Source organism: Sus scrofa, chromosome 9, assembly GCF_054392235.1.
Source record: "Sus scrofa isolate SSC_HxYL_T2T_F1_AM1 chromosome 9, Sscrofa_HxYL_maternal_Yorkshire_Landrace_v2.0, whole genome shotgun sequence".
NCBI lineage: Eukaryota > Metazoa > Chordata > Mammalia > Artiodactyla > Suidae > Sus > Sus scrofa.
The window spans coordinates 97,922,394-97,929,178 of NC_139391.1; the positions used below are offsets into that span (position 1 = coordinate 97,922,394).

Here is a 6,785-nt window from a genome sequence, read left to right on the forward strand (position 1 = left end):
GACCAAATGCATTCTTTAAAGAATATAGGATCTTGGGAGAGTTGACAGCACCAAAGCTCAGGCTTCCATAATATTTTACAAGAAGTGTAGGATGAGTTTCACCACTGGAGCCGGCAGGAGAGTCACCTGATCCACTTAGGAAGGGCAGCAGTTCCTCCATTTCTCTCCTCACACTTACCCTTTTTTTTTTTTTGGACTAGTATGACATAAGCAAAATCTAGGGTGAGTAAGAATGTGGCGGATACCATTCGGCCATAAAAAAGAAACAGAAACAGATGCATAGACAAGGAGAACAGACTTAAGGTTGCCAGGGAGGTAGGGATGGGGGAGGAATGGACGGGGAGTTTGGGGTTAGCAGATGCAAACTATTACATATAGAATGGATAAACATCAAAGTCCTACTGTATAGCACAGGGAACAATATTCAATATCCTGAGATAAACCATAATGGAAAAGAATATAAAAAGAATGTATACACACATACATATATATAAAATAACCAAATCACTTTGCTGTACAGCAGAAATTGATACAATATTTTAAATCTATACTTCGATTTAAAATTTAAAAGAAAAAAAAGAATGTGGTGGATATTGGAACTGTAATTGGTTAAGAAAGACTGGAGAAGAGGTGTCAAGAGAGAAATCTCAAAGGGGTAATACAAGCCAGAATTCAGATACCCTTCCTGTATGCAAGAGTATGGACTATACCATTTAGGCAATTGAGAGGCACTGAAAGGTTTTAGTCAGGAAAGTGTCACAGTCGGTCTATTTTTCTAGCAACTTTAGAAAGATTTTGGAATTTGAATGGGAGGGGATTAAGATCAGAGGCAAAGAGCAGTTTTATTTTTTAAGAGTAATTCCTCATTTTTGCCTTCATTCCTAAGCCTCCTATTAACTCACAGTCCAATTTTATTTTTTCATTAATTCAACCTATAGAAATTAAGCCGCTACTCTGGACACAGGCTTTGGGGATTATGGAAGTGAACAGGATAGACAGAGCTCCCTTATTAATGAGTATAGCAGGAGGACACAAACAAATTATAAAAATAAAAGGAAAGGCGTTCCCTTCATGGCTCAGTGGTAAATGAACCTGACTAGGATCCATGAGGATGTGGGCTCGATCCCTGGCCTTGCTCAGTGGGTTAAAGATCTGGCATTGCTGTGAGCTGTGCTGTAGGTCACAGATGTGGCTCTCATCCTACATTGCTGTGGCTGTGGTGTAGGTCGGCACCTGTAGCTCCTATTTGACCCCTACCCTGGGAATTTCCATATGCTGCAGGTGAGGCCCTAAAAAGCAATAAATAAATAAATAAATAATTGGATGGATGGATGGATGGATGGACGGATGGAAGGATTTCCCACCGTGGCACAATGGGACTGTTGGCATCTTGGGGGTGCTGGGATTTGGGTTTCATCCTAGGCCTGACACAAGGGGTTAAGGACCCGGCATTACCACATCTGGCTGCAACAGTGGCTCAGATCTAATCCCTGGCCTGGAAACTCCATTTGCCTTGGGGTGGCCAAAAAAGGGAAAAAAAAATTTTTTTAAAGGCAAAGCCAATAGTAATTGTTATGAATATTTAAACTGGCTGAATTTTAACACATTTAAGTTTGCTTTAGTTTAGATTACAACACTCTTCTTATGCAATGAACATTCACCTTGAAGAGTATCTTCGTTTGATCTAATGCTTTGTAATGCAAGGTCGTGAACAAATTTTGAAATTCTACAAACCGGAAAATGTTGTAAGCTACAGTACATAAATATCAGTCAGGTTTTTTTCTTTCATCATAATGTAACTTTTTTTTTTTTTTTGGTTTGGGGTGGAGAACTAAGTCTATAAATAAAAAAATATTAAAGAATTTCCAATGGTTTGGTTAAAACGAGGAGCCATCGTGGCCCACCAAAAACAAATCTAACATCCATGAGGACACAGATTTGATTCCTGCTCTTGCTCAGTGGGTTAAGGATCCCAAGTTTGGTGAGCTGTGGTGTAGGTAGCAGACTCAGCTCAGATGTTGCTGTGGCTGTGGCGTAGGCCAGCAGCTGTATCTCCCATCAACCCCTAGCCTGGGAACCTCCATATGCCTCGGGTACCACCACCACCACCACCACCACCACCAAAACGAGGAGCAAACAAGTATAGGATATTAAATATTAACCTGAACCCAAATGACAGCTTAACAGAAGTCAAGTTTTTATAGGTTAACAAACAAAAATAAGTTTCTTTTTTAGATCCAATTTTCAATTAAGGAAATTCAGGTTTTAACATCTGAAGGAAAAATTTCTTTTTGGCCACAAAGGTTGTTTTTTTGTTTTGTTTTGTTTCGTTCTTTTTTACTGCACCCATGGCATATGGAAGTTCCTGGACCAGGGATTAAATCCAAGCTGCAGTTGCAACCTGTGTCACAGATGCAACAATGTGAGATCCTTAACCTACTGCACCACATCAGGAACTCAGCGTGGCTGCCAATTTTTTATGGGTTAACAACAAAAGTAAATTTATTTTTTAGAGCCAAATTTTCATTAAGGAAATTGATATTTTAATATCTGAAGGAGGAGTTCCCACTGTGGTGCAGTGGGTTAAGGATCTGGTATTGCTACGGCTATGGTGTGGGTTGTGGTGGAATTGGATCCCTTGTCTGGGAACTTCTTTATCCCCCAGCTGTGGCTGAAAAAAAAAAAAAACTGAAGGAAGGCTGCACCTGCAGCATGTGGAAATTTCCAAGCTAGAGATCAAAACTGCACCATCAGCAACCCAGGCCACTGTGGTGGCAACATGGGATGCTTAACCCACTGCACCCCAAGGGAATTCCTGTTAACCCCAAACTCTTAATTTATCCCTCCTTCCTTTTCCCCTTTGATAACCGTAAGTTTGTTTACTGTGTCTGTGAGTCTGTTTCTGTTTGCATCATTTTTAAATATTCTACATACAAGTGATATCATATATTATTTGTCTCTCTCTGACTTGCTTCACCTAATATGAGAATCTCTAGGTCCATCAACAATGCTGCAAATGACATTATTTCATTCTTTTTTATGGCTGAGTAATGTTCCGTTATATATGTATATGTATATACATATATATGCTTCATCTTCTTTATCTAAACGTCTGTCAATGGACATTTAGTTTGCTTCCATGCCTTGGCTATTGCAAATAGTGCTGCTATGAATGTTGGGGTGCATGTATCTTTTCAAATTAGAGTTTTCATCTTTAAGATATATGCCCAGAAATGGGATTACTGGGCCATACAGTAATGCTATTTTTAGTTTTTTTAAGAAACGCTGTTTGCTTTTAAACACATGTCCAGGTGTTCCCTTTTATGGCTCAGAGCCTGGTTATGAACCTGACTAGTATCCATGAGGATGCGGATTCAACCCTGGCCTCACTCAGTGGGTTAAGGATCCGGCCTTGCCACAAGCTGTGGTGTAGGTAGCAGATTTAGATCACATCTGGCATTGCTGCAGCTGTGGCATAGGCTGGCAGCTGCAGCTCCAATTCAGCCCCCTAGCCTGAGAATTTCCATATGCTGCAGGTGTGGCAGTAAAAAAATAAAATAAACACATGTCCAAATTATCTTGGTAGGTGGTATGAGGTAAAAATCTAAATTAGAGGAGTTCCTGTCGTGGCTCAGTGGTTAACGAATCTGACTAGGAACCATGAGGTTGCGGGTTCAATCCCTGGCCTTGCTCAATGGGTTAAGGATCTGGAGTTGCCTTGAGCTGTGGTATAGGTCGCAGACTCCACTCGGATCCCACGTTGCTGTGGCTGTGGCATAGGTCGGCAGCTACAGCTCCAATTAGACCCCTAGCCTGGGAACCTCCATATGCCATGGGAGCGGCCCTAGAAAAGACACACACACAAAAAAAAATAGGTCTATTTTCATTAAATAGCCAGTTCCTCAAACACAGTTTATTGAAAAATCTTTCTTTACCACTACTTGTGATACTTTTTAAACTGCATGTTATTTTCTAATATATAAGAATTTATTTCTGAGTCATTCTGTTTCCATGACCTAATTCTCCAGTTTGTGCCACTGCCACAATGCTTTAATCATACCAGAAAATGCTCACACTCTCTTAATATTTTTTTCATTAGATGTAGACATCTTTCATCTTTTTTAATTACTCAATGAATTTATTACATTTATAGTTGTACAATCATTATCACAATCCAATTTTATATCATTTCCATCCCACACCCCCAGCACATCCCCCCACCCCCTGAACTTTCTCCTTTGGAAACCACAAGCTTTTCAAAGTCTGTGAGTCAGTATCTGTTCTGCAAAGAAGTTCATTGTGTCCTTTTTTCAGATTCCACATGTCAGTGAAAATTTGATGTTGGTGTCTCAATGTCTGACTGACTTCACTTAGCACGATCATTTCTGGGTCCATCCATGTTGCTAAAAATGCCATTATTTTGTTCCTTTTAATGGCTGAGTAATATTCCATTGTGTATATGGACCACATCTTGATCCACTCCTCTGTCGATGGACATTTAGGTTGTTTCCATGTCTTGGCTATTGAAAAGAGTGCTGCAATGAACATTGGAGTACATATGTCTTTTCGAATCATGGTTTTCTCTGGGTAGATGCCCAGGAGTGGGATTGCTGGATCAAATGGTAGTTCTATTTTTAGTTTTCTAAGGAATCTCCACACTGCTTTCCACAGTGGTTGCACCAATTTACAATCCCACCAACAGTGTGATAGGGTTCCTTTTTCTCCACACCCTGTCCAGCATTTATTGTTTGTAGACTTTTTGATGATGGCCAATCTGGCTGGTGTAAGGTGGTACCTCATAGTGGTTTTGATGTGCATTTCTCTAATGATGAGTGATATTGAACATCTTTTCATGTGTTTTTTGGCCATCTGTATGTCTTTTTTTTTTTTTTTTTGTCTTTTGTCTTTTTGTTGTTGTTGTTGTTGTTGTTGCTATTTCTTGGGCCGCTCCCTCGGCATATGGAGGTTCCCAGGCTAGGGGTTGAATCGGAGCTGTAGCCACCGGCCTACGCCAGAGCCACAGCAACGCGGGATCCGAGCCGTGTCTGCAACCTACACTACAGCTCAGGGCAACGCCGGATCATTAACCCACTGAGCAAGGGCAGGGATCGAACCCGCAACCTCATGGTTCTTAGTCGGGATTCGTTAACCACTGCGCCACGATGGGAACTCCTTTTTTTTTTTTTTAATTTAATTTAATTTAATTTAATTTAATTTTATTTTATTTTATTTGTATGTCTTCTTTGGAGAACTGTCTGTTTAGATCTTCTGCCCATTTTTTGGTGGGGTTGTTTTTCTTTTTTTTTTTTTTTGGTATTGAGGGGTAGGAGATGTTTATAAATTTTGGAGATTAATCCCTTGTCAGTCAATTCATTTGCAAATATTTTCTCCCATCCTGTGGGTTGTCTTTTTGTTTTGTTTAGGGTTTCTTTTGCTGTGCAGAAACTTTTAAGTTTAATTAAGTCCCATTTGTTTATTTTTGTTTTTACTGTCATTACTCTAAGGGGTGGATCTGAGAAGATGTTGCTGTCGTTTATGTCAGATAGTGTTTGGCCTATGTTTTCCTCTAAGAGTTTTATAGTATTTGGTCTCATATCTAGGGCTTTAGGACATCTTTCATCTTTAGATTTTGAAATAGTATTTAAGTTTTAGAAACTAAGTGACATGAATTCATTTTTATAACTATTATGTTCTATAAGGAAACACATTTCAGGAGTTCCCTTGTGGGTTGGGGATCTGGCATTGTCACTGCTGTGGTATGAATTCAGTTCCTGGCCCAGAAACTTCCAAATGCTGCAGGTGTGGCCAAAAGAAAGAAATACATTTCAAATATTTATCGTAGGGAGCTTGAATATTACCTCTTAGATCAATGTCTAAGACAAACTGCTTCAGAACTTCATAAATGCTAAGACATCTGGAAATAAGATAGTGAATCTACTATCTGCAGAAAATCAGTTGGAAATACAACGTTGTTATCATTTCATTGAGTACATAATAGCTTATTATTAACTTAAAAAATAGTAACTTATCTACCTTGAGAAAAATCTACACTTTAGGCTGGAATTTTACTTTCTTACTATACACCATGCTTAGGCCAATGATAATCTCCACTATATTATGTAAAAACATAGTCTTCCAGCAATTCATTAGTGAAAATTATGGGCTTAAGGAATGTCTAAATGCTGAGGAAACAAATCTTAGTATGTTATACTCATGCCTCCCCATTTTCCAATTTTCCCAGATGCTTCCTTTAAGGGAATAACCACATAAATCCTAAAATCCTCTTGATATACAAGACTTATTTAGAAAGAGTAGATATTTTTCCTTTTTAAAGTCTAATTTAATTTATATCCTGGGTTGGACTGCCTCATCAGAACAGATCAGGCAAATTTTTATGAACTTTTTAAATATATAATGATTTTTTTTCATTATAGCTGGTTTACAGTGTTCTATTTTCTGCTGTACAGCATGGTGAAAAAATACGGAATTCTTCATAAATTTGAGTGTCATCCTTATGCGGGGACCATGCTAATGTTCCCTGTATCATTCCAATTTTAGTATATGTGCTGCTGAAGCGAGCGCAATTTTTATGAATTTTAATTATAATATTGAAATTCTTGAAGCAAAATTTTCTTACTAACATATAGATTAAGAGTTCTTTTATACTTTTCTTTTTTTTTTTTTTTTTTTTTTTTTGTCTTTTTTGTCTTTTGTTGTTGTTGTTATTGTTGTTGCTATTTCTTGGGCCACTCCCGCAGCATATGGAGGTTCCCAGGCTAGGGGTT

At 38.6% G+C, this 6,785-nt stretch overlaps 1 non-coding gene across 1 annotated transcript; it reads right to left on the reverse strand.

The window, feature by feature from the left end:
• Window positions 1-6,475: 6,475 nt before the first annotated feature.
• LOC146400044 (U6 spliceosomal RNA) lies at window positions 6,476-6,582 on the reverse strand. The gene has a single exon (XR_014816985.1). It is a non-coding gene; the product is annotated as a U6 spliceosomal RNA (small nuclear RNA).
• Between the last annotated feature and the right edge of the window lie 203 nt (window positions 6,583-6,785).